At 37.9% G+C, this 26630-nt stretch overlaps 1 long non-coding RNA gene across 1 annotated transcript; it reads right to left on the bottom strand.

Moving 5' to 3' along the window:
• Positions 1-291: 291 nt before the first annotated feature.
• LOC141503188 (uncharacterized) lies at positions 292-26078 on the bottom strand. The gene is made up of 3 exons (XR_012472782.1): positions 26011-26078; positions 1537-1661; positions 292-964 (listed from the first exon to the last, which is right to left on the bottom strand). It is a non-coding gene; the product is annotated as an uncharacterized LOC141503188 (long non-coding RNA).
• Between the last annotated feature and the right edge of the window lie 552 nt (positions 26079-26630).

Here is a 26630-nt window from a genome sequence, read left to right as displayed (position 1 = left end):
TCTTGTCCAACTATGGAGTATAATCCCTTTACTTTATGAAGGTACTTCTTAAGTCACATTGTTAAAGGTATCTCATGACTGGGGAAAGGGCCAATGTCATAATAAAATACATAATATTACATTTAAAAGTATTAGCTATATTGTAATGATAATTATCTGTCAGACTTAGTTACTCTGATCAAGACAATAATTCAAGAGAATTCCAAAGGACCCATGATGAAAAATGTCATCTACTTCCAGAGAGAAAGGATGAATTCTGAGCGGAGATTGTAGCACATTTTTTTCTTCCTTTTTTAATTTTTATTGCCCGGCAAAATGGCTAATATGGAAATATACTTTTCATGATTTCATCTGTATGATGGCTATTGTATTTCTTTGTTTCTCAATAGGTGGGAAAGGTACTGAAGAAAGAATGAGAACATGGAGTTGAAAATAAAAATTTGTCTAAAGTTTTAAAAATTGAATATATTCCATTACTTTAAAATATATATGTTAGCTCACCATCTCTAGCATCTAGACATTTTCTTTGGCCATTCCCCCAAGGCAGGAATGCTTTCCCTCATCTCAGGCTCCTGGTTTACCTATAACTCAAATTCTGTCTTCTAAAGGAAAGTTTTCCCAACCTTTTATAATTCTGCTGCTTTTCCTCTATTCATTATTTCCTGTTTAGCATGTATAAAGTTTGTTTGTACATATTTGTTTATTTGTTTTTTCTAGCATTAGATTGTGATCTCAGCACAATGCTTATTGAATGCTTCATTGTTTGCACCTTTCTCATATGATGAAAAGATCATCAATTCAGAGCTAAAAGGGAGGCTCTTCATTTTACCAGACAAAATTCAGGCACAGAGGTTAAGGGACTTGTCTAGGGTCACATAGATGGTATGTGTCTTGGGGGGATTTGAATTCTGGTCTTCCTGACTCCAAGGCCAATGCTTCTAGAATTCATGTAGAAATTATTTTCCTAAAACAAGAAAATATACTCAATTATTTTCCATTGCATTAGAAAACAATTATCTAATAAGAAAAAAAATCATTGAGGTACACACTGTGAAAAGCACTGTACTGGGCGCTAAGGATACAAAGATGAAATGAGAAATAATACCTACCCTCAAGAAGTTCCCAGTCTAGGGGTATGCATTTAGATTGAAGATTCTTTAGGTTAAAATAGTCAAGCATTGCAGTGGCATTAGTATACATAACACAAATTTTGTTACAACAAGTAACTTTGTGTAAAGGTAAAATGAAAAAGTGTAAACACAAAAAATTAATTTTTTCCACTAGAGATGTAGTCTCATCACATCAATACAATCCATAATTTTTACTAATCAAACACTATCTCTACCGGTGTTGACATATAGTTAACAAACTAAGGGAGGAAGTCTATGTTTATATGAGATAAGGTTCAGAGTCAAAGATTAGGGGAAAAGTCAGGCAGAGAAAATAAATGATTTTGAGCTATAGATAGGAACTAAAACAAAATATACATTAAATAGCTATAATCTAATCATTTATGTTAAATAGAATTCTACCTACCAGGTATGGAACCTTTGAAACTCTTTACTAGGAAATGGTGACACCTACTGGCAAAGTTAGAAATCTCCAAACGACGTGGAGCCAGATGAGGTCATTAACCATTAGTTCCATTTGAAGGTTAAGCTCTAGCAAATAGAAGAAGAGAATGGAGACAATTAATTATAGGGGTGCTTCCAAAACCTAATCATCACTTTTCTCTTTGACAAAAATGGACGACTCAAAAAAAGGTCCCCATCTCCTCCAATTTTCAAGTAATAGAAACATGGTTATATTTATTAGGATTGTGGATAAAAGTATGCATTTTGGTCAGACCAGCAAGAGAGATACCTCCATATCAAATAAAGAATAATGAAAATAGAATGAGTTTCTTTTAGAGATATTAAAAAAATTGAACAGATTTCGAGGAGGTAAAGGGACTCAAAACCATGGGATTGATTCACTGTTAGTTGAATCTAACCATTCTAGAATTCAATTTGAGATGGTGCAAGAAAAATAGCTAGTCCGTTCTCTTTGACCTTAAAATCCCACTATTGGGCAGTCTGTTACCCAAGAAAGTCAAAGATAGTAACAAAGGTCCAACATTATACCAAAAAATTCATAATAGCACTCTTTGTGATGACAAAAAAAATTTGGAAACAAAGTAGGGGCCTACAAATTAAAGAATGACTGGAAAAAACTGAATATAATGGAATATTTTCTTATGTGATAAAGATGAGAAATTTAGAGAAAACTGAGAAGATTTATTATATCAACAGATCCAAAGTGAAGACCCAAGAGAATAAAGCATATGGAGACTACAACAATGTCAGTGAAGAGATCTCTAAAAGGTAATTGAACTCTGAGTAATGAAAAACACATAAAGGCCTTAGAGAAGAGATAATAAAGTACTCTACTCATGGCAGATGAGTGGTGGACTAATACATTGAAACAGTTTTTGCATCAGACATTTTGAATTAATTGCTTTTTTTAGTGAGAAGGGAGCTTAAATCCAGGAAGTGAGTTTGGAAAATGAATATGATAGAAAGATAAAAGGCTCCAATAAAGCAAAATGTTCTAAAAGGCACCTAAAAAATGGTTGAAGAAACCAGGGATATTTACCTTAAAGAAAGAAAACAGGGAGAAGGTGAGGTAGATGTGATAATTGTCTTTAAATATTTGAAAGACTGTCATCTGAAAAAGGGATTAGATTTATCGGTGACTCCAGAGAACAGTTACTCACTCACTAACATTTATTAAACATCTGCTATGTACCAAGAACTATGCTAAGCAAGCAGTAGGTATACAAAGAAAGGTAAAATCCTTGCCCTCAAGAAGCTGACAATCTGGGCAGCTAGGTGGCACAGTGGATAGAGAGTACTGGTCCTGGAGTCAGGAGGACCTGAGTTCAAATTTGCCCTCAGACACTTAATAATTACCCAGCTGTATGGCTTTGGGCAAGTCACTTAACCCCATTGCCTTGCAAAAAAAGAAAAAAAAAAGAAAACTAAAAAAAAAGAAGCTGACAATCTAATGAGGGAGACAAGATGCAAGCAACTATGTATAAGCAAACTATATACTGGATAAATGAGAAATAATCAACAATTTAAAGGAAGCCAGGGAAGCCAGGAGACAGAGCTATGACTGATGGGTTGAAGACGGAGGGAGGCATGTTGCTGTCTACCATCCAGTACTGTATAAAATAAAACTTTGCAAAAATTAGAGTTATAAAAATAAGGTCAAAATGGGTTCAGGATTTAGATATAAAGGGAGATACCATAAACCAAGGAAAAGCTCAAAAAATGCTCTGTCAGATCTATGGAAAGGGAAGAAATTCATGATTAAACAAGAAATAGAGTACATTATAGATTACAAAATGGATGGTTTTGATTATATTAAATTAAAAAGGTTTTGCACTAATAAAACCAATGCTGCCAAGATTAGAAGGATTTTTTTAGGTTTTTTTCCCCAAGATTAGAAGGAAAACAGAACACTGGGAAGTAATTTTTACAGCTTGGGGGTTTTGATAAAGGTCTCATTTCTAAAATATATAGAGAATTACATCAAATTTATAAGGTTACAAGTCATTCCCCAATTGAAAAAATAGTCAAAGGATATGAGAGCATGCAATTTTCAAATAAAGAAATTTTAAAGTTATATATAATCATATGAAAAATTCTCCAAATCATTACTTATTATAGAAATACAAATTAAAATAACTATGAGGTTCCACCTCATACGTTAGATTGTCTAAGATGACAAAAAGGGAAAATGATCAATGTGGGAGAGGTTGTGGGAGGATTGGGACATTGATGCATTGCTGTTGGAGTGGTGAAATGATCCAACCTTTCTGAAGAGCAATATGGAACTATGCTCATAGAGCAATAAAACTGTTCATACCCTTTGACCCAGCAATATCAATATAGGTCTATATCTAGAAGAAATCATAAAAAATGAGAAAAGTCCCACATGTTCCAGAATATTCATAGCAGTTCTTTTTTGTCATGGCAAAGAATTGGAAATCAAAGGGATGTCCGTCAATCGGGGAATGGTTAAACAAGTTATAGTATACGCATGTTATGGAGTGCTATTGCTTTATAAGAAACCATGAATATAACAAAAGAAGCCTACAGAATCTGAATGAACACAACATTTACTTTTTAAAATTTCTCTTGTGTTTTTCTTAACTATCTCATGGTTTTCTTTATTTTCCCTTATTCCTAGGATTCCTAGGATAAACACAAATATGTTATGTGCAATATTCATCAGTGTAGGGGACTGTTGTGTGTGGGAGTACTATAAACTTTCATCACCTGGTGTCCTCAAGCACAAGAACCTTGTTTTACTGGTTGATTGTAGAATACCAAGGGAGTGGGAGTGGGAGTGGGAGTGGACCAAGGACTGGGAAGGATATTTAAGCACTTGTATTTGATTTAATAAATGGAGATCTTGGAACTACCTGGCAGAAACCTAACGCTTTCTGAGCAGCTAGCTAACTGGAACATAACACATCAGACTGTTCACTGATGGGGGGTGGGGTGGGAAGGGAGATGAAAGGAAACTATGTTACTTTAAAATATTCATATGTATGTGAATGAATGTTGAAAAACTTTCACAACATGTAAATGGAAAAATAACATATCAATTAAAAAAAGAAATAAGGATAGTCAAGCAAATCAAATAAATATAATTTGATTCCCTGAGGGAAAAAAATTAGAGGTATATAAAAAAAGGATGGTGGAGTTGTGAATTGATCCAGTCACTATTTTTTTAGTATTGTTTCATTTTATTTTTCCAATTACATGCAAAAATAGTTTTCAACATTCACTCTTCTGAAATATTTTGAGTTCCACATTTTTCTACTACCTTCTCTTCCCTAACCCCTTCCCATAGCAGCGAGCAATTTGACATAGTTTGTACATGTACAATCATGTTTAACATATTTCCTTATTAGTCATGTTGTAAAAAAAATTAGAGCTAAGAGGGGCAAACCATAAGAAAGAAAGAAAAAAACATAAAAGAAGTTTTAAAAAGCAAACATAGTATACTTTACTCTGCATTCAGAATCCATAGTTTTTTCCCCTCTGGATGTAGATGGCATTACAAGTCTTTAAGGATTGTCCATCACTGAACTGCTGAAAGGATCTGAGACCATCATAGTTGATCATTTCAAAATGGTCCTGTCAGTGTGTATAATCTTCTCCTGACTCTGCTCTCTTCATTCAGCATCAGTTCATGCAATCCTTTCCAGACTTTTATGAAGACTATCCACACATAATTTCTTTTTTTTAGTTTTTGCAAGGCAAATGGATTAAGTGGCTTGCCCAAGACCACACAGCTAGGTAATTATTAAATGTCTGAGGCTGGATTTGAACTCAGGTACTCCTGACTCGAGGACCGGTGCTCTATCCACTGCGCCACCTAGCTGCCCCCACCACTCATAATTTCTTACAGAACAATCGTACTCTATCACATTCATCTACCACAATTTGTTCAGCCATTCCCCAATGAATGGGCTTCCCTTCAATTTCCAATTCTTTGCCACTACAAAAAGATGCAGTCACTTTAAAATGTCATTTGATTACTAAACTATGATCAAACTATAAGCCTATACCTCAAAGAAATCAAAGAAAGACCCATAGGTACATAAAAATTTGTACCAGTTCTTTTACTAGTGACAAAGAAGTGAAAACCAAAGGGCTGACCTTCAATTGTGAAATGGTTCAACAAATTATGGTATGTAAATGTTATAGAATATTATTGTGGCATAAGAAATTATGAAAGGGATAGTTTTCAAGAAACCTGGGAAAACTTGTATGAACTGATAGAGCAGGAAGTGAGTAGAACCAGGAGACTCATTTATACAATAACAACAGCACTGCAAAGACATAATTTTGAAAGACTTAAGAACTAGGATCAATACAATGACCAACCACAATTCCAGGGGACTAATCCATGCTACTCAACTCCTGTCAGAGAGATGACAGACATCAAAATGCAGAATGAAACACACATTTTGGGATATGGTCAACACAGGAATTTGTTTGCTTGAGGTGCATTTGTTGCAAGGGCTTTGATTTTCTTTTTTCCCCAGTGGGAAAATAAAGAATGAGGGAGAGAAAACATGTTTATCAATTGAAAAGTAAATTTGAAATAGATGTACAGTGTGCCTGTCACCAAAAGAAATGTTACAGAAGTGAGTCCTGCTCAGGGTCATACTAGGTGACCTATATTTTCTGAGTCTAGGTTCTTAGGATCCCATCTCCTCACTAGAAATAATGTCACCTAATCAGCCAATCTTATAGGTTTTGTATGAGAATCTCTCCAAGTTTCAGTTTCCTCATCTATAAAATGAGAGCTTTGGATTAATTGGTCTCAAAAGTTCCTTCTTAACTCTAAATCAAAGATTCTATTATCTGATGAGATATTGAACATGAGACATTATTAAATTCAGTATGTATTTATTAAGCACTGATTGAATGCAGAGCAATAGGCTAGGGACCAGAGGAAGTGTAAATTATACATACCATATTTCCCTATGTATAGGATGCACCTTAATTTTAGGGGCCCAAATTTGGGGAAAAATGTATTACATAAAGTTATTAAACTCGTTTTATTCAACATCAGATTCCTACAACTCCTCATCACTGTCAAAACTCCTGTCCATGAGCTAGTCCTCATCTGTGTTTGATGATGAATCCCTGGCTCTGCCTGCTCTCCTGCCTGTGCTCTTGTCTGTGGTTGACCACAAGCTCTTCGTGGGTAAGTCTGGTGTGTGGATGCATGCTCAGTCCATTCTGGTACATGAAATCAGTCACTTCTTTTCCATCAGCAATTCACCTGGCCTCCTGCTGAACTATCTAAGTGGACCCAGGAATTCCAATGGCCCTTTGCTCTTCCATCCATCTCTTCAATTCCCTCTTGAACTCAGGTCATTTGGCTGCCTTGCCTCTCATGGCCTTCTTCTGCCAAGGCATTTTTCAGTCGGGTCTCTTCTTCCCTGAGCCAGTCTCAGATTGTTTTCTCAGTTGAAGGAGGACCAAACTGATGTTCAGCAGCACGATTTCCATTCACTTTTGCATAATGGATCACTTTGAACTTGAATTCAGCTCTGGAAGAAAATCTTTTCTGAGCCATTTCTGGGCAGAACGTGGCAAAAATCACCTACTATACTGGTAACAGATGTAAAACAATGAGAGCAAAGACAACAAGTGGGAAAAAGAGGGAAATGCAAGAAAAAAATCTACAATCACTGTATAAGACACTCCCAATTTTTAGACCCCAATTTTTTGAAAAAGGGTGTGTCTTATACATGGGGAAAATACAATAATAATTATACTGATATCTAGCATTAAAGTAACATTTAAAAGTTTGCAGAGCTCTTTACAAATATTTTCTAAGTCCATATTCACAAGTACCCTGGGAGGAAGTTGCTATTAACAATTCCTTTTTAAGATGAAGAAACTAAGGTTGAGAGGGGTTCAGTTGCTCAGAATTACGTAGCTACTAAGTGTGAGGTCAAATTTGCAAGTCCAGTGTTTTATCCATTGAGCCACATAGATAAGAACTATCCTAGTCCTCCTGGGGCTTACATTCTAGTGGGAGGATGTGACATATACAAAGATTAAGTATACTAAAATACTTTTAGAATTTGAGGCTTCACAGGCATAAACATTCCTTCCACAGATGCAAATTACTTCTCTGACATTGGCATTGGCATTAGCAGTCAAGCTATATGAGTTCCTGTGTCTGAAAAAAATTAAACATCCTGCATTCAGTCTTGTGATAAGTTTCTGGAACTTAACTAGAATGATCTTTGTACAACCTAATCCACAGTATAGTGGAAGAGAACAAGACCACCTGCACCCAGCAGGTCTTGTGCTGAATTCAGATTCAGGTTTGGTCACCAAGCAACACCCCCTGATGGATAGAGACCATCATAACCCACTCCCAAGGCCTTGCTTTACTCCACCAGGAATCTATATAAAGGAACAGATTCAGATCTGGCTTAGTTCTGTTAGCAATACTCCCTTGGATATGGTGAGTTTCTCTTCCCATATTTACCTAAATATTACTCCAACAGCTGATTTTGTTTCTCTCCCTATCTCATAATATTTCATCAGCTTCCATTTAAGAGAAGGCAATTCCCTGCCCATCATCATGTTCTCTCATCCCTAAAGCTACATGAACCTGACCCCTCTTTATGTCCTCATACTCACTCTTCCATTATACCTGCTGAAGTTCCTGCTTCAAAGTAAACGCCCCCTCTATCCTGGACTTCTTTCTCTCACACAGTTTCCATCTATTAAGAATGACCTGGTTCCCCTTAGATAACACTGTATCCCTGGCTACTCTCCATAGTACTGACTATACTGATCAGACTGATTTGAAAAGAATCACATTACTCCTTGCTCCCCGTTATTGCATCTACACATACTTAGGAATATTTCCTCTTTGAGAGTCCACAAAATTACAATTTTTCTGTAGCATGCCAGCTGTATGCCTATTACCTATAGTATGACAACCCTCAGGACACCATGTTCCTCTTCTCTTTAGAAGGCTTTTAACAGTCCCTTAGGAACTTGCTCAAATTCCCTAATATTCCATTTCCTCAACCTCCCTAAGTTTCATGACCATCACTCTACCTCAACCACACATAGGGATGAATGGATACCCACTTGATTTTGCCATTACCTAGAAGTATCCCATTTCCCTATTTCTAAACTCTTGCATGCCCCTATTTGACCAGAATCCCCTATCTTTTCCTAGACTTCACTCCGCCTAAAGTTTTTCCTCACGTTCACTGAGGTCTTGAATCTCTCTGCTCAGTAGCTTCTCATTAGCCCTGCTTGATTTCACATTCCTCCTTCTCCAACCCCAAGCCATTTCAATTCTACACCATCTTCTCTCAAATCCTTTGTCCCCTTATCATGTCATGACTCATCATCTCTCACCAAATTTCAGCCCTGGATTATTCCCACCCTTCACTTCCTCCATTCTTAACTCACAGACAGCTGAACAAAGCTGGAGCAAGTCTCACAACTGTGCTGACGAGATGTTGTTTGCTGTTCAGTCATGTCTGACTATTCGTGACCCTATTTAGGATTTTCTCAGCAAAAATACTAGAGTGATTTTCATGAGTTCATTTCAGGTTTTCTCAGCAAAAATCCTGGAGTGGCTTTCCATTTCCTTCTCCAGCTCATTTTACAGATGAGAAAATTGAGACAAACAGGTTGAAATGACTTACCCAGGATCATACTGCTAGTAAGTGCCTGAGGCTGAATTTGAACCCAGGTCTTTCTGACTCCAGATCACTGCACCACCTTGTTCTTGTCCTTCATTATGAAAGAAGATCAGAATAACATCACTATGTTTTAGACAAATTATAGTATGTCTGACTGTGGCTGATCAGACCTATGTGAGCTCATAGTGCCCTACCACAAGTTGGACAGAAATAGTCCATGTGAACACCTGGAGTGGGTACTCTCTTAACTTACATATGTTACATTTCCTTTGAGCTACTTCAATTTTGTCTTCCCTCATAGAGTGCAGCACCCTCACTGATGAGGGCATGTCATGCTGGGTAGTCCTGTGCCAAGTGTTTCTCAAGTTGTACAGTCAATTCTAAAGTTCATCAAGACCTTCAGGGTGTCTCAGTATCGCTTCTTCTGACCCCTTTGTGTGAGTTCTCCATAGTTTTTTGGCAAGCATCCATCTGATATTCTAACAATGTGTCCAGCCCATCATAGATGCACTCTCTGTAGTAATGTTGGAATGTTAGGCAGTTTGGCTCAAGAAAGGACCTCAGTGTCTGCTATCTTCTCATGCCAGGTGATCTTCAGAAACTTCTTAAGACAATTTAAATGGAAGCCATTCAGTTTCCTGACATGGTGCTGGTAGACTGTCCAGATTTTACAGTCAAATACCAATGAGGTCAAAACAATGGCTCTATAGACCTTCACTTTGGGAGGCAGTCTAATACCTCTTCTCTCCCATACTTTCTTTTGGAGCCTCCCAAATACTGATTTAGCTCTGTGTCAACCTCATGGTCAATGTGTACCTCCTTGGAAAGGAGACTGCCAAGGGAAGTGAACTTGTCCATAGAACACAAAACATCTCCATTTGCTGTAACTGATGGTTCCATATATGGATGGTGTGGTGCTGGCTGATGGAGTACCTGTGTTTTCTTGGTGTTAATTGTTATACCAAATAAGCACAAGCAGCAGAAAATCGATCTATGCTTTGTTTCATCTTAGCTTCCAAGGCTGCATTGAGGCACAATCATCTGCAAACAGAAGATCATGCACCAACACTCCCTCCACTTCAGTCTTGGCTTGTAGCCTTTTCAAGTTAAAGAATTTGCCATCAGTGCAGTAGCTGATCTTGAGACCATCTTCATCTTCAGTGAAGGCATTTGACAACATGACTGAAAACATCGTGATAAAAAGTATGGGAGCAAAGACTCATCCTTGTTTTACTCCATTGGTGACTGGGAAATCTCAAGAGCATCGTCCAGTATCCAGAACCCTGGCTAGCACACTGTCATGAAAATGAAGTACAATACTGATGAACTTCTTCAGGCAACCAAATTTTGACATAATACTTCCTAAATCCTCATGACTGATAGTATCAAAGGCCTTGGTCAGATGTACAGATGTATAAAGACCACTGTTCTGTTCCTGGCACTTTTCCTGACATTGTCGGGCAGCAAATACCTCTACCCTTTCTGAAGCCACACTGGATTTCAGGAAGGTGAGCAACTTCCAGATGAAGGATCAGTCTGTTGAGAAGAACTCTGGCAAGAATCTGATCAGCAATGACTAAAAGAGAAATACCCCTTTGCTTGTCATAAGACAATCTATTCCCTTTACCTTTATAGAGATGGACAATGGAGACATCCTTGAATTCTTGGGGGATAACTTCTTCAATGCCATATAACCTGGAAAATTTCAGGCATTTTCGGACAAGCAATGGACCCTCCACCTTGTAGATCTCAGCTGGAATAGAATCAGCACCAAATGCTTTGCCACTTGACAGGAACCAAATGGCATTCAAAACCTCTTCTTCGGTTGGAACTTCAGCTAGGGATTGATTGACTTCAACTTGAGGTAAGTGGTCAATGACTTCTGCATTGATTGATGGTGGTCTGTTAAGAACACTATGGAAGCATTCAGTCCATCTTTCTAGGATCAAGTCACTATCATTAATCAATGTGGATCCATCAGCACTGAGTAGTTGAGATGTATTATATGTCTTTGGCTCATAAATAGCTTTCAGGGCATCATAAATGCATTTTGGTTTGTTACTGTCTGCATAAAACTGAATTTCATCTGCCTTCTTACTGAGTCAAGAGTCTTGGACTTAGCTTAGCTTGGACTTTATGGGTTTTTTTTGGGGGGGGGGGTTGTTTTGTTTTAGATTTTTGCAAGGCAAATGGGGTTAAGTGTCTTGCCCAAGGCCACACAGCTAGGTAATTATTAAGTGTCTGAGACCAGATTTGAACTCAGGTCCAGGGCTGATGCTCTATCCACTGCACCACCAAGCCGCCCCTTTGGACTTTACTTTTAATGGAATTAAATGCTACCTTCTTAGAAATGGATGAACTCAGTAAAGACTGACAGAGTGCTTTCTGGGGGGGGGGGGAGGGGGGAGGGAAGCAAGACTGGGGGAAAATGTAAAACTCAAATAATATCTTTAATAAAAATAAATTAAAAAAAAAGAAATGGATGAACTCTCCTGCTGGAACACCCTGTGGAGTTCTCATTTTTCAATTAGCAGTTTCTGTATTTTCCCCATCATTTTCATCAAACCAGTCTTGGTGTTTGTGAGTGCTCTGACCCAGATGAGTCAATGCCCTAAAAATTATCTGCTTATCCAACCCTGGCCATGATTGCCACAGTAGGCAGAGATCCCACAGTGCAGTTGAGACACACAAAAAATTAGAAAAACTTCTTCAAAGAGGATTCCACTCACCATCGGTACATGGAACATGCACACACTCATAGACAACACAAGATCCAATAGACCTAAAAGATGAACAGCTCTTGGTGCAAGAGAGCTCAGCAGGTATGGTATCCAAATAGCAGCACCGAGTGAAACAAGCCTAGCAAATGAACGCCAGCTTACTACAGAGCTGGATACATGTTTTCCTGGAGTGGTCGCAGTGAAAGGGAACCCCATGGAGCTGGAGTAGGTTTTGCAATCAAAACTAATCAACATTCTTAAATGCCTGCCAAAAGGAATAAATGACAGGTTCGTGACAGTGAGATCACCACTTCCAGGAAAATTCCATGCCACTATCATTTATACCTATGCTCCCAAAATGAAGAACACTGATGAAGTTACAAAAAATTTATGAAGACCTAGAGGCCCTTATCATCAATGTACCAAAAGAGGACAAGTTTATAATTCTGGGTGACTTTAATACTAGAGTAGGCTCAGAATACCACGAATGGCAGGGAGTCCTCAGGAGGAATGGAGTTGGAAACAGCAACAGCAATGGTCATTTTCTACTAAAGATTTATATATATTATGACCTTCTCATCACAAAAACTATCTTCCATTACCTAAATGCAATAAAACTTCCTGGATGCATCCTTGTAGCAAACATTGGCATCTATTAGACTATGTGATTGTAAGGAGAAGAGAAAGACAGGATATGAGAGTGACAAAGGCAATGTGTGGTGCAGAGTGCTGGAGTGATCACAGAGTCATCCACTGCACCACTTAGCTGCTAACTAAATACTTTGCCAATTTATGTGCTTAACTAAGCCCTCACTTCAGCAAAGCTGTTCTTTTGTTCTTCCCCAATTAATTTCCCACCTCACTCTCCTCAGAAGCAATTCTAAACCTTCTCCCCCCCCATATTCCCCAGCACCCTGCTCCTCCCTTCCTCTCTCTGATGAAGACCTTTTATTCTCTTTACTAAAACAAACTGAAGCCATTCAACACACGTTCCCTCTTCTCTCATTCTCTTCATCTCAAACTCCCTATCAACATCTGCTATTCTGTCTTCCTTTCTCTCAAGCCCTGACCTCATCCTCTTATTAGGCTCTAACACACTGCATTCTTGGTCACATACTCTCTCAATCTTCAGCTTCTCCTTTTCAACTGGTTGTTTCACTACTGCTTTCAAATATGCCCAATCCTTCCCTATCCTTAAAAGAAACCTTCACTAGACCTTACTATATCTTCAAGCTTTGTCCTATATCTCTCTTCCTTTTTTCTGTCAAACTCCTTGGAAAAGTCATTTACACTTGCTTCCTCTACTTCCTTTCTTCTCAGTCTTTTCTAAACAATACCTTCTGCAATCTGTATTTCAACCTCAACATTCAACTGAAACTACTCTCTTCAAAGTTAATAATGATTTCTTAATTTCCAAATCTGATGGTGTGTTCTCAGCTTTGATTCTTCCATATATAAATCTACTGCATTTGCTTTGGTTGGCCACTTTGTCCTCCTAGGAACTCTTTCCTCTCTGGGTTGTCATTACTTTTTTTCTGTTTTACATCCTACCTTTCTGAACCCTCCTTTCTAGTTTCTTTAGAGGACTCAATATACCCTAACCAAGAAGCATTCCCTGAGGGTCTATCCTGAGTCCTTTTCCCTTCTCACTCAATTCCAGAGGCTCTTAGCTTTTGTTGTTTTTGTTGTCATTCAGTCATGTCCATAGCACACCAGTCCCTTCTATCCTCTACTATCTCTTGAAGTCTGTCCAATCTCATGTTCATTGCTTCCATGACACTATCTGTCTATCTCATCCTCTGTCATCCCCTTCTCCTTTGGCCCATAGTCTTTCCCAAAATCAATTTTTCCCAAAGAGTCCCATCTTCTCATTATGTGGTCAAAGTAATTAAGCTTCAGAGACTGGAGTAATTTACCATTTCTGCTCCTCTTCATTTTATTTTTAATAGTATTTCATTTTTCCCAATTATATGTCAAAATAAAAAGCATTTTACAAGATAAATTTAGCACTTTTGCAAGATTTTGCCCTCCTTCCCTTCTCCCTCTTCCTAAAATGTTAGGCAATTTGATATAGATTATGCCTGTGCTATCATGTAAAATATATTTCCATATTAGTCACAGTTTCCATATTAGTCACAGTTATGAAAGAAGAAACACATTAAAAGAAAAAAACACACAAAAAGATAAGGTAAGTGAAAAAAATATACTTCAATATACTTCAATCTGCATTCAGAGTCCATCAGTTCTTTATCTGGATTTGTATAGCACTTTCCTTTGTTAGACTTCTGCACTTGCCTTGGATTATTGTGTTGATGAGAAGAGCTGAGTCAGTCATATTTGATCATCGCAAAATGTTACTGATACTGCACACAATTTTATGGTTCTGCTCATTTCACTTTGCATCAGTTTGTACAAGTCTTTCCAGGTTTTTCTGAAATCTGCCTCACCATCATTTCTTATTATACAACAATATTTCATTACATTCATATACCACAGCTGTTGAGCTATTCCCCAATTAATGGGCATCCCCTCAAGTTCCAGTAGTTTATGACCACAAAAAACTGCTATAAATATTTTTGCACATGTAGGTTCTTTTTTTAATAATCTCTTTCGGATACAGACCTACTAATGTTACTGCTGGATCAAAGGGTCTGCATAGTTTGGTTGTCCTTTGAGCATAGTTTCAAATTGCTCTCCAGAATGATTGGATCAGTTCACTACTTCATCAGCAATGTATTAGTATCCCAATTTTCCCACATTCTCTCCAACAATTAACATTTTCTTTTTTTTTTTTTATCATATTGGCCAGTCTGATGGGTATGTTTTAATTTGAACTTCTCAGCAATGTTTTAATTTACATTTCTCTAACCAAGAGTGGTTTAGAGCACTTCTTCATATACTTATAGATAACTTTGATTTCTTCATCTGAAAACTCCCTGTCATATCCTTTAACCATTTATCAATTAAGAATTGGCTTGTATTCTCATAAATTTGACTGTTCTCTATAAAATTGAGATATGAGGTCTTTATCAGAGTCTTGCTATAAAGGTTATTTTACAGATATGGCCTTCTTTCTAATCTTGGTTTTGTTTGTATAAAAGTTTTTTTTTAATTTTATATAATCAAAATTACCTATTTTACATTTCACAATGCTCTTTATCTCTTATTTGATCATGAACCTGCAACTTACTTAATTTTTCCTTTAAGAATTTGGGTGCTATATGCTATATTATTTGGTGCACATGTATTTAATATCGATATTACTTCATTATCTATGGTCTCTTTTAGCAAGATGCTTTTAATTGGGTCTATTTTTGCTTTGCTTTGAGATCAGGATTACTTTTCCTGATTTTTTTTTTACTTTGGTTGAAGCATAATAGATTCTGCTCCAGTCCCTTTGCCCTATTTTGTATGTGTCTCTCTTCTTCAAGTGTATTTTTTTGTAAACAGCATATTGTAGGATTCTGGTTTGGGATCCATTTGTTTTTATGGGGGAGTTTATACCAGTCACATTCAATTATGATTACTAACTATGTATTTACCTACATCCTATTTTTCTTCCTGTTTGGTTCTCTCTCTCCTTTCAACTTTTCCTTCCTTGATAGTATTTTACTTCTGTCTACTACCTCCCTCAGTCTGCCCTCCCTTCTGTCAGTGCTCCCCCCCTTTACTTAATCTCCTCCCCTCTTACTTTCCTGTCGGGTAGAGCTCTATATTTCACTAATTGTCTATATTATTCTCTCATTGAGCCATTGCTGATGAGAATTAGGTTCAAGTAAAGCCCATCACCCACTCGCCCCTCTTCCCCCCCCATTGTAATAGGTCTTGCATGCCTCATCATATGAAATAATTTACCCCTTCTACCTCTTCCTTCCTTCTGCACCCAGTGTACTTCTCTTTCTCATTCCTTAATTATTTTTAATGTCTTTCCCTCTAATTCACCTTGTATCCATACTTTCTGTGTATATATATATATATATATATATATATATATATATATATTCCTTCTACCTGTGGTACTATGAGTGGTACAACATTTTTTTAATTTTTAAAAAAATATTATATATTTAAGGCAGTAGGGTTAAGTGACTTGCCCAAGGTCACACAATGAGGCAATTATTAAGTGTCTGAGACTGCATTTGAACTCAGGTCCTTCTGAGTACAGGGCCAGTGCTCTATCCACTGTGCCACCTAGCTGCCCCTGAGTGGTACAACTTTTAAGAATTACAATTATCATCTTCTCATGTTTCACTCTACTGAATTCTTTATGTTTTCTTTTCCCTTTATTACCTGTTTATGCTTCTCTATGGTCTTGCTATAAATTTTGGTTTAAACTAGTCTTCTCATTATGAAAGTTTGAAATCCTTCTATATGATTAAATGACCATTAAATTTTTCCCTTGTTGTAGTATGCTTAATTTCACTATGTAAGTGTTCTAGGCTGTAGTCTTAGTTCCTTTGCCTTCCAGAATGTCACATCCCATGACCTCTGATAATTTTTGTGTTGCAGATGCTAAGTCCAATGTAATTCTGACTGTGATTTCCTGATATTTGAATTGTTTCTTTCTGACCACTTGCAGTATTTTTTACTTGACCTAATAGCTCCAAAATTTGGTTTTAATGTTCCTTGGAGTTTTTAGTTTGGGATTTCTTTTCTGAGGTGATCCATGAATTTTTTTCAATGCCAATTTTATCCCCTGATTCCAGTATATCAGGGCAATCTTTCTTGATAATTTCTTGAAAGATGCTGTCAAGTTCCTCCTTTTATTTTTGACTTTGAGGTAGTCCAAAAGTCCTGACAATGTCTCTCCCAGATCTATTTTCCAGATTAGTTTTCTCTCCCAATGAGATATTTTTCATTCTCTCCTATTTTTTCATTCTTTTGAATTTGTTTAATGTATTCTTGATGTCTCATAGAGTCATTAGCTTTTTTTTTTTTAGGTTTTTGGCAAGGCAAATGGGGTTAAGTGCCCAAGGCCACACAGCTAGGTAATTATTAAGTGTCTGAGACCGGATTTGAACCCAGGTACTCCTGACTCCAAGGCCGGTGCTTTATCCACTACGCCACCTAGCCGCCCCAGTCATTAGCTTTCACTTGACCAATTCTAGTTTTTAAGAAATTGTTTTCCTCAGTTTTTGTACTTCCTTTTCCATTTAGTCAGTTATAATTTTACTGAGTTGCTTTCCTCAGTGAATTTTTATATCTCCTTTTACATTTGACAATTCTAATTTTCAAGCAGTTGTTTTCTTTTTATCAGTTTGTTGACTCTCTTTTTATAATTGTCTTGCATTACTCTAATTTTTTTCTTCTACCTCTCATATGATTTTTAAGTTCCTTTCTGAGTTCTGCATGAGTTCTTTCTGGACTTGAGACCATTTCCCAGTTTTCTCTGGGGTTTTACCCATGAATATTTTGACATTGTTATCTTCTTTTGAATTTGTGTTTTGATTTTCCTTGTCATCATAATAACTTTCTATGGCCAAATTTTTATTCTGTTGCATTATTTTTCATCTTTTTTGGCCCTTTTCCTTTCTTTTAAAATTGAGCTCTTCTCCCAGGATGGAAGGAGCACTTTCTTAAGCTTCTTGTGCCAGGGGTTGTAGACACTGGTTGTTTACTTGGTGCCTCAAATGTGGGCCTCATGAGGGGATGGGGAGGGTAGAGTGGTGTGTGGGGATGGGGTGGCAGTGGGGGGTGTTGTTGGAAGCCTTAGAAGTCTGGCAGCTTGCCTGATGTTGAGCTAGGGTCCTCGTGCTGTTGTCTGATGTGTGCTGAGATCTATGAGATTTTTCTTCATTTTCCCAGGGCTACACTGAAGCATGCAGAGGTATGGACATTGGAGACAGCCCATTTTCTTGTGTCTGTGATGAAGCACTTGTCAGGGGGTCTCTGTGCCGGAGGCTTCCTGTTTGCTTAGGCACCTGTAGGGCTGGCTCTACCTTTTTGTCTGGGGTTATGTTGAAGCATTGTAGGCTGCCTATTTGTTCTAGACTACATTGAAGCAAGCAGAAGCATTTGGTGGTTCTTAGAGCTGAAGTCAGCCAATTACCCCTGCTGTGTTGAGTGATTCGCAAGCGTGTCCTGATGTTGATATTTGCCTGTTTCCTCAGTTCATTTTACAAACAAAGTTAGGTGACTTGTCCAGGAACATATAGCTAGTAAGTGTCTGAATTCAAATTCGAACTCAGGAAGATGACTTCTTGACTCCAGGCCCAACACTATATCCACTGATTCATTTAGTTGCCCCACTAATGATTATAGAAATACAAATTAAAACAGCTCTGGAGGGGAAGCTAGGTAGCACAGTGGATAGAGCACAAGCTCTGAAGTTAGGAGGACCTGAGTTCAAATCCAACCTTAGACACTTAATAATCCCCTAGCTGTGTGGCCTTGGGCAAGTCACTTAACCCTGTTGCATTGCAAAAAAAAGTTCTGGAGTACTGTCTCATGCTTATCAGAAAGGACAAATGCTAGAAGGGTTGAGGGAAAATAGGTACACTAAAAAACTACTGATGGAAAAAAATAAAATACTGGTGGAATTGTGAAATGATTCAGCCTTTCTAGAAAGAAATTTGAAACTATGGCCAAAGGGTTATAAAACTGAGAATACTCTTTGACTCAATGATACCATTTCTAGGTCTGTACCCCAAAGAGATCAAAGAAAAAGGAATAGGACCCATATGCAATAAAAAATATTTATAGCAGCTCTTTTTGTGGTGGCAAATAAGTGGTACTGAGGGGATATTCATCAATTGGGGAATAGTTAAATAAGTTGAGATATGATTGCTATGGAATATATGGTGTTGTAAGAAATTATAAGGTGGTATTTTCAGAAAAAAAAATGACAAGACCATATGAACTGATTCAAAGTGAGGTGAGAAGAATTTGGAGATCAATGTACTTAGGAACAACAATGTTACAGTGATGATCAACACTTGACTACTTTAATCAAGACAATGATCCAAAGGAGTCTTGATGAAAAAAATGCAGTCACTAGAGAGAGAGAGAATTGATGAATTCTGAGTGCAAATTGAATTATAATTTTCTTGCTTTCTTCATTTTTGTTGCTTTTTTGGTGATATGGCTAATATGGAAATGTGTTTTGCATGATTTCACATGTATAATTAATTGACATCATTTTTCTTGCCTTCTCAGTGGGCAGGGGGAGGGGTGGAAGGGAGAGAATTTGGAACACAATTTTAAAAGACAAGAATATCAAAATTAAGAATTTTTTTCTTAATTTTTAAAACTCAATGTAAGAAGGAGAACAGAGGCTTTACCAGAGTCTCTATTACACAAAAAAAGATTAGAGTCTCTCCTCTCTACCCTCTCTCTTGGTAATAGTTCCCATGGGATTAACTATAATCTCTATGTGGAGGACTCCCATATCTATGCATCTAACCTCATTCTCTCCCCAGGGCTTGAATATTCTATCAGCAATTACCTATTAACATTTCAAAATGTATGAACAAGAAATAGCATAAACTCCACACATCTAAAATCAATTTCATTATGTTTCCCCAGAACTCTCCCTTCTTCCAAGATTCCTTATTTCTATAGAAGGTATCTGTAACCTTCCAGTGTCTCAGATTCATAATCACATGACATTATTCTAAACCTACCCTCACCTCACCTATTCAATCAATTTGCCAAGAGTTTGTGTTCCTTCCTTGCCAACATGTCTCCCATCTGACCTCTTTCTCCCACTCCCACAGCTATACTCTAAGCTACTTTATTTAAACAGCATCTTACTTGGTTCACCCTGCCTCCTTTCTCTCCTCCCTCCAGCCCATCCCACACTCTACAGCCAGTTATTTCCTTTAAGGTCAGGGCTCTTATGGTTTCCTATAGTCTCGAGAATAAAATAAAAAATTTTCCACGTGGCTTTTAAAGCTTTTCACTATCCAGCTGTTATCTACCTTTGAAGGCTGACTGTGTCTCCAACCCTCCATAGTACAAATAAACTGACTCCCCATCCATGACATTCTATCTCCTCCCTTTAGGTCTTTTCTTTGACCATCATCCATGTCTAGCATGCACTACTTCCTTATCTTGGGATCAGAGAATTCCTATTGTCCCTTCTGTTTTACATTCAAATTACATCTTTAAGATGCATCTCTGCTTGAAGCATTTCCTGATCTCCCTCAACAGTTAGTGCCTCTCTTCCTAAACTAATTTGTATTTAACTCCTTTGTATATGTAATCACATATACAGACATAGATGTGTTTATTAACCTCATGCTAAATATACCCTATATGTCCTTTATGTCTCTCCCATAAGAATGAGAGTGGAGATTGAGTCACTCTGTATTTATCACGCCAGCTCCTAGCACTTCATTGTAAGCACTTAAAACTTGTTGGTTGACTCATTGATTGTTATATCCAACTGAAAGTCAGTCCACCTTGGAAAGCCCTTCCAGAGTTGGAGCTTTTCTTAACCCCATTGCCTTTCCCCCCCAAAAAAAACTAAAAAAAAAGTTGGAGCTTTTTTGGTGTAGTTTTTGAGGCCTCAAAGTAGAACATTTCAGAAAGATAGAGTACTAGAACACAGGACAAAGTCATTACCGTATGGAAAGCAAAATGCTTTGGGGAATGGTGGGTGCACTCTGAGTAAGGGAAAGATCTGTACTGGCTGGAAAAATCAGAGTCCCTAGAGGGAATCCAGTAAAGTTGATACAATTGGGGCCAGGGTAGCTAAGTGGGGGGGTTCAGAAACAAAATCCTAGGGAATATGGATAAAGGGGAAAAAGACAAAACCCTCCTTCTGCACTCCTGTAGGACCTGAAGAAAAGGGAAATGTGCACATCAGGGAAATGCTCTGGTGCTTAAACTAGTAGCTAAATAATAACTACAGTTCCTAGTATATAAACAGAGACTGTTAGAGCTTAAAGGGTCCTTGGAGATTATCTATTCCAATTGTATCCTTTAATAGGTAAGAAAACTGAAGGATGGGAAGTGGAATCCGTAAGCAGTTCCTTGACCCCCAGAGTTGAGGCTCTTTCTATAGCATCACCACTTGCCAGTGGATGCATGTTGCCTTGTCTTCTAATTATAGCTAGACACTTCACATGTATGTGCATGTAAACAGACAGACAGACACATCCATATGCATATGCCTGCACATCTATACACATTGCTGATCTGGATCTACTGATATCTGTCTTCATATACATTTGTATAAATATCATACTTATATGTCTATAGATACATGTTGATATGTAATATACATTATATAGAATGTAGCTATATAATAAGATATATAACATGCCTATCTAGCATAACATCACTAACCTGCATGTATCTATCTCTGTCTACTGTGTATGTGCATACATACATCACACACACATATATGCATGTGTGTATGTATTTGCTAGTGGATTGTGGGTTATTTGAAGGTAAAAAGTGGGCAGCTAGCTGACGCAGTGGATAGAGCACTGGCCTTAGAGTCAGAAGGATGGAAGATTGAATCCGGCCTCAGACACTTACTAGCTGTGTGACCTTAGACAAGTCACTTCACCCTGACTGTCTCCCATGCAAGGCTATCTCCAGTTGTCCTGATTCCTATCTGGCCACTGGATCCAGATGGCTCTAGAGGAGAAAGTGTGGCTTGTGACTGAGCATAGCACCCCCTCCGATCCTATTCATGTGCTTGTCATGGCATCACTCTCCTGATGTCATGGTTTTCCTTGGGAATGAAGGCCAAACATCAAATACCTACGTCTGTATGAGAGGCTATATACATATATATGTCTATATAGACACACATTATAGATATGTATGTATATATCCGTATGTATGCACATATGGAAATAGATTATAGATATGCATCTCCATCTATGTCTGTGCATGTATTATAGATATTTACATATTTGTGTCTATGTACATGCATTATAGACAAGCCTCTTTAGCCATCTGTTGTATGTGTGTGATATATACATACATCATACATATATTCATACATGTGTTTATATTTGCTAGTGGATTGTGGGTTATGTAAAGGTAAAATACATCATATACAACTCCACATCCCACACAACATGGAATAGAACTCCTTGCCCACAGTAGCTGCCTGACACTGGGGTATTTTTCATGGATACAACATGTAAAAATGAAGAATGCAGAGCCAAGGGGCAGCTAGGTGATGCAGTAGAGCACCAGCCTTGGAGTCAGGAGGACCTGAGTTCAAATCCGACCTTAGAAACTTAATTGCCTAGCTGTGGGTAAGACACTGTTAGCCCCATTGCCTTAAATAAGTAAAATTCTTAAAAAAGAATGCAGAGCCAAAAGAATGATATCCTCAATAACTACAATGAAGAAAATGACAACTCAGAAGGGTCACAGAACTGGTTCAACACAAAGGACCATGTTTGCCCCAAATTCATCAGGTTGAAATGTATTCTACAACAGAAAACCCTAAAGTAAGGACCATGGATGGATGTAGTAATCACTGCCTCAGTGTTTTCAGGGAATGTACTTTGGGGGTGGGAGTTGTGTTATTTTCTGGGAAGTTTGTGCTATGTTAAAATAAAGTGTCATTGAGAAGGAATCATAGGGGCAGCTAGGTGGCTCAGTGGATAGAGCACTGGCCCTGGAATCAGGAGTACCTGAGTTCAAATCCAACCTCAGACACCTAATAATTACCCAGCTGTGTGGCCTTGGGCAAGTCACTTAACCCCATTGCCTTGCAAAACCTGAAAAAAAAATAAGAGAAGGAAACATAGCCCTAGTGTATCACAATCCACTGGAGTCTGCTTTTATGGGACTCAATGTATAATAAAATGAATTCCCAGTTGCCATGAAGAAGGGGGCAAGAAAGGGGAAATCTTGACAAAAATCTTCTATTAATAGCAATAATTCACATCTCTATAGTACTTTGTGGTTTACAGAATACTCTCTTCACTAAAAATTATATCAGGTAGTTGTTCCAAGAACTGTCATCTTAAGTGAAGATTCTGAAGCTAAGAGAAGCTAAGAGATAAAATTTAATAATAACTAAACTAGCATTCGAACACAGGTCTGCTGTCTTGCAATTCTTTCTTCTTGTCATTGTACCACACTGGCTCTGGAGTATTAGTGAGTGGATGGCTGAATGGAGATGGATAGATGGATGAATGAACAAATGAACAAGATGTTTCAAGGCTCTTCCTGCTGTTCTCTCATTTTAGCAAATCCCAACTCTGGGCCCAATGTTTTTCCCTGATCATCTCTACTCTTTGCACTTAAAAAAAATTAAATCATAAAAAAAATAAATCCACATACAATTTACACATATCTTGACCCAAATAACATGGCCATCTTAAGAGAGAAAAGACAAAAAAGAGGTACTGAATACTGGTTTCAACACCTATGCACAGATTTATATCCTGGAACTGGTCTCAGTTTGTGTGTGTCTCCATGTACGTATTTGTATTTTTAATGAAATAGATACTTTCAACTTAAAATTCAGAGTCGTGCAGTCCAATGTTCTTGGGAGGTAGGGAAGAGGAAAGTTGACAGGAAGTGGGAGGCAAGAGAAGAGATTTGGGTTGCAGGAAGCAGGTTTCCCCCTAATCTGTTTCATCCCATAATGTAGATACACAGGAAATCACTGGGCTGGGGAGGAACAGTCACGTATCCAGGGGGCTTGATTAGGCCCTATTTTAGTTGGACGGGATGGTAATGAATATAGCATGAAGTCTGCTATTCTGTAGTGGTCACGGGCATTTCTCTGAACTGATAAGGAATCCTATTTCTGAACTACTGGAGTGAAGCTGGAAGTCTTTTCAACACAATTAGCTTTTCCAGTAGCTGATGCAAAGTGTGCAGGATGATGGACTGTGGGTACCCATATCTTTCCTGAGTGTTAGCTGCACAACTCCAACTGTCTGCAAGGTATCTCTACCTGGGTGTCCCAGAGGCAGCTTCAATTCAACATACCAAAAACAGAAATCTTTTCCTCCAACCACCTCTCCTTCCTTACTTCCCTACTTCTCTCTTTTGTTTCCAAGGCAATGGAGTTAAGTGACTTGCCCAAGGCCACACAGCTAGGTAATGACTAAGTGTCTGAGACTGGATTTGAACTCAGGTCCTCCTGACCCCAGGGCCGGTGCTCTATCCACTGTGTCACCGAGCCGCCCCTTCCCTACTTCTCTTGAAGTTATCACCATTCTAACAGTCACCTAGGTTTGCACTTGAGAATCCAATTTGACTCTTCCCTCTTCATCATCCCCCATAGCCAAAGTGTGGATGACTGGGAAATTGATTCTACTTCTCCATCATCTCTCATGCCTCTTTCTCTTTACTAACATCACAGTCAACCTCATTACCTCTCACCTGGACTATTTCAGTAGCTTCCTTATTGTTCTCCATGCATTCAATCTGTCTTTTATGTAGCTTTCAAATAGATATTCCTAAAATGTAGGTCTGGTCATGCCACTTTTCAGTCCTTTTATTTTTTTTCAATGTGTATCTAAATAACACTGTTATTCCACCACTCTTTTTTTCCATACACACACACACACACACACACACACACAGACACACACACACACACACACACACACACACCGATACACACATGTGCATCTTGCCTCCCCTGCCAAGTCAAATGAATGAATGAATAATAAAGAATAAAAGAGAAAAAGGAAATTCAGATGGCCAAAAATAAACCAATATGTTGAGCAAGTCTAACATTATATGCAATATTGTCTACTAAAAGTCAGTGTAATAAGCCATTATTAATTTCTTACTCTGTGCTAGGCACTAGGGATATAAAGAAAAGCAAAACTATAATTCCTACCCTCGAGGTGCTCACATTTTAATGAGAAACACAAAAGACAACTTTATGCATACAAGCCATAAACAATGTCAATGGAAATGTATTAAGCATGGTGGCAACAGGAAAAGCTACTTGGAGAGGAAAGAACTGTCTCCCTCCTCAAAGAAGAAAAGAGGGAGAAAGAAGAGAAGCATGTGTGTTTTCTTGTCTCTTCTCTAGAACAAAGCTTAAGTCTTCATAGTTACACAGCATTCTATTTTGATTTGCTTTTCTCTCCATTCATATTATTATAGGCAGAGCTGTTTTTCTGGTTCTGCTCGCTTCACTCTGCATGAACAAAAAGAAGTCTTCCTATACTTCTGTGAATTCCTCATATTCATTAGCTCTTATGAACATTCACCTCCAGTTAAATTCATGCATAGTTGTTCAGTCATTGGCTAATCAGTGACCATCTCACTTCCCCGCCCCCCATTCTATGCTATCACAAAAAGTGATGCTATGAATATTTTAGTATATATATGAGACCATTCATTCTGTCATTAACTACTTTGGGAAAAATGCCTAGCAGTAGAATCTCTGAGTAATAGGATTTGGACTTTGGTTTCACATAATTCCAAATTGCTTTTCAGAATGATTGGGCCAATTCTCAGCTCCACCAACCATGTATTAGTACACCTATGCTTCTATAGCCCCTACACTGTAGATATTTCCACCTTTTGTTGTCTTTGTCAATTTTATGGGTGTGGGGTGACACCTCAGAATTATTTTGATTTGTATTAGTGCTTTGGCATCATCTTTCATTTGGTTGCTAATAGTATGTAATTTTTCTCTTATGAACTATTTGTTTATTCATATCTTAACAACTTATCCATTGAGAAATGGCTCTTTGAAGTCTTCATTTTAAGGATGAAGACCTTGAGGGCTGAGACCTCCTGAGGATCACACAGATGCTACAGTAGCAGAATCCGAATTTTTCCTCAAACCCTTTTCATTCCAAATTCATAATGCTTTCTAAACACAGGATCATAGAAAGGCACTTCATCAGGCATTTAATTGAACATTTATTAGCTGAGGCCCAGAGAGGTTAAATGACTTGGCCAGTGTCGTACAGATAATAGGAGTAACATTTTTAACTCGGATCAGACAACTCCAGAGTCATTGTTCTTGGCCCTGGACCACACTGCTTTCAAACTTACTATTTGAAGTCCTTCTCAATTCACCTCCATTCTCTTTCTGACTGATTATATACTCCAAGACACACACACACACAAACTTACTTTGTACTCTGGCCCAAGAATTTTAAGGTAGGTGTTTGGGTCCGTGGATAGATTTCAAGAAGTTCCTAAACATGGGAAAAATTACATCTTTAGTTCAATATAATTGACTTCCTTTGTAATCTTTTGTATTTCATTTTATTCATTATTCTGAGAAGAGTTTAGCAGACTACCAAAAAAGTTAGGTGCTTCTGTGGTCTAGTCAAACTTTCTTATTTCTTCCCCATATGGGACATTCCATCTCCCACCTCCGTGTCTTTGTACAGACACATAGTCCTATCCCTAGAACACTCTCACTCCTTACTTTTCATGGCTCAGCTCCCATCCTGACTCCTTCAAGAGAACTTCCTGATTCCCTTAGTTGTTACTAATTCCAAATCCCCCACATCACTATGTATTTATTTTGTCTACAGCCTAGACTTATCTGAGAACATGCAGTGGGACCTTTATAGAATGCAAGCTCTGTGCAAGGAGGTTTTTCTTACTTTTTTCTAAGTATCCCCAGTGCTTAACACAGGCCACGATAGGTGCTTGTTGGTTGACTGGGCCCAAGGTTCTGTCCTTCATGCCACTATTATTTAGGAAGATAAAAGTGATAATGGCAAGCGTTCATATAATGCTTT

The sequence above is a fragment of the Macrotis lagotis genome, chromosome X (assembly GCF_037893015.1).
Source record: "Macrotis lagotis isolate mMagLag1 chromosome X, bilby.v1.9.chrom.fasta, whole genome shotgun sequence".
In the NCBI taxonomy this organism is placed as follows: domain Eukaryota; kingdom Metazoa; phylum Chordata; class Mammalia; order Peramelemorphia; family Peramelidae; genus Macrotis; species Macrotis lagotis.
This window is presented reverse-complemented; position numbering and strand designations above follow the sequence as displayed.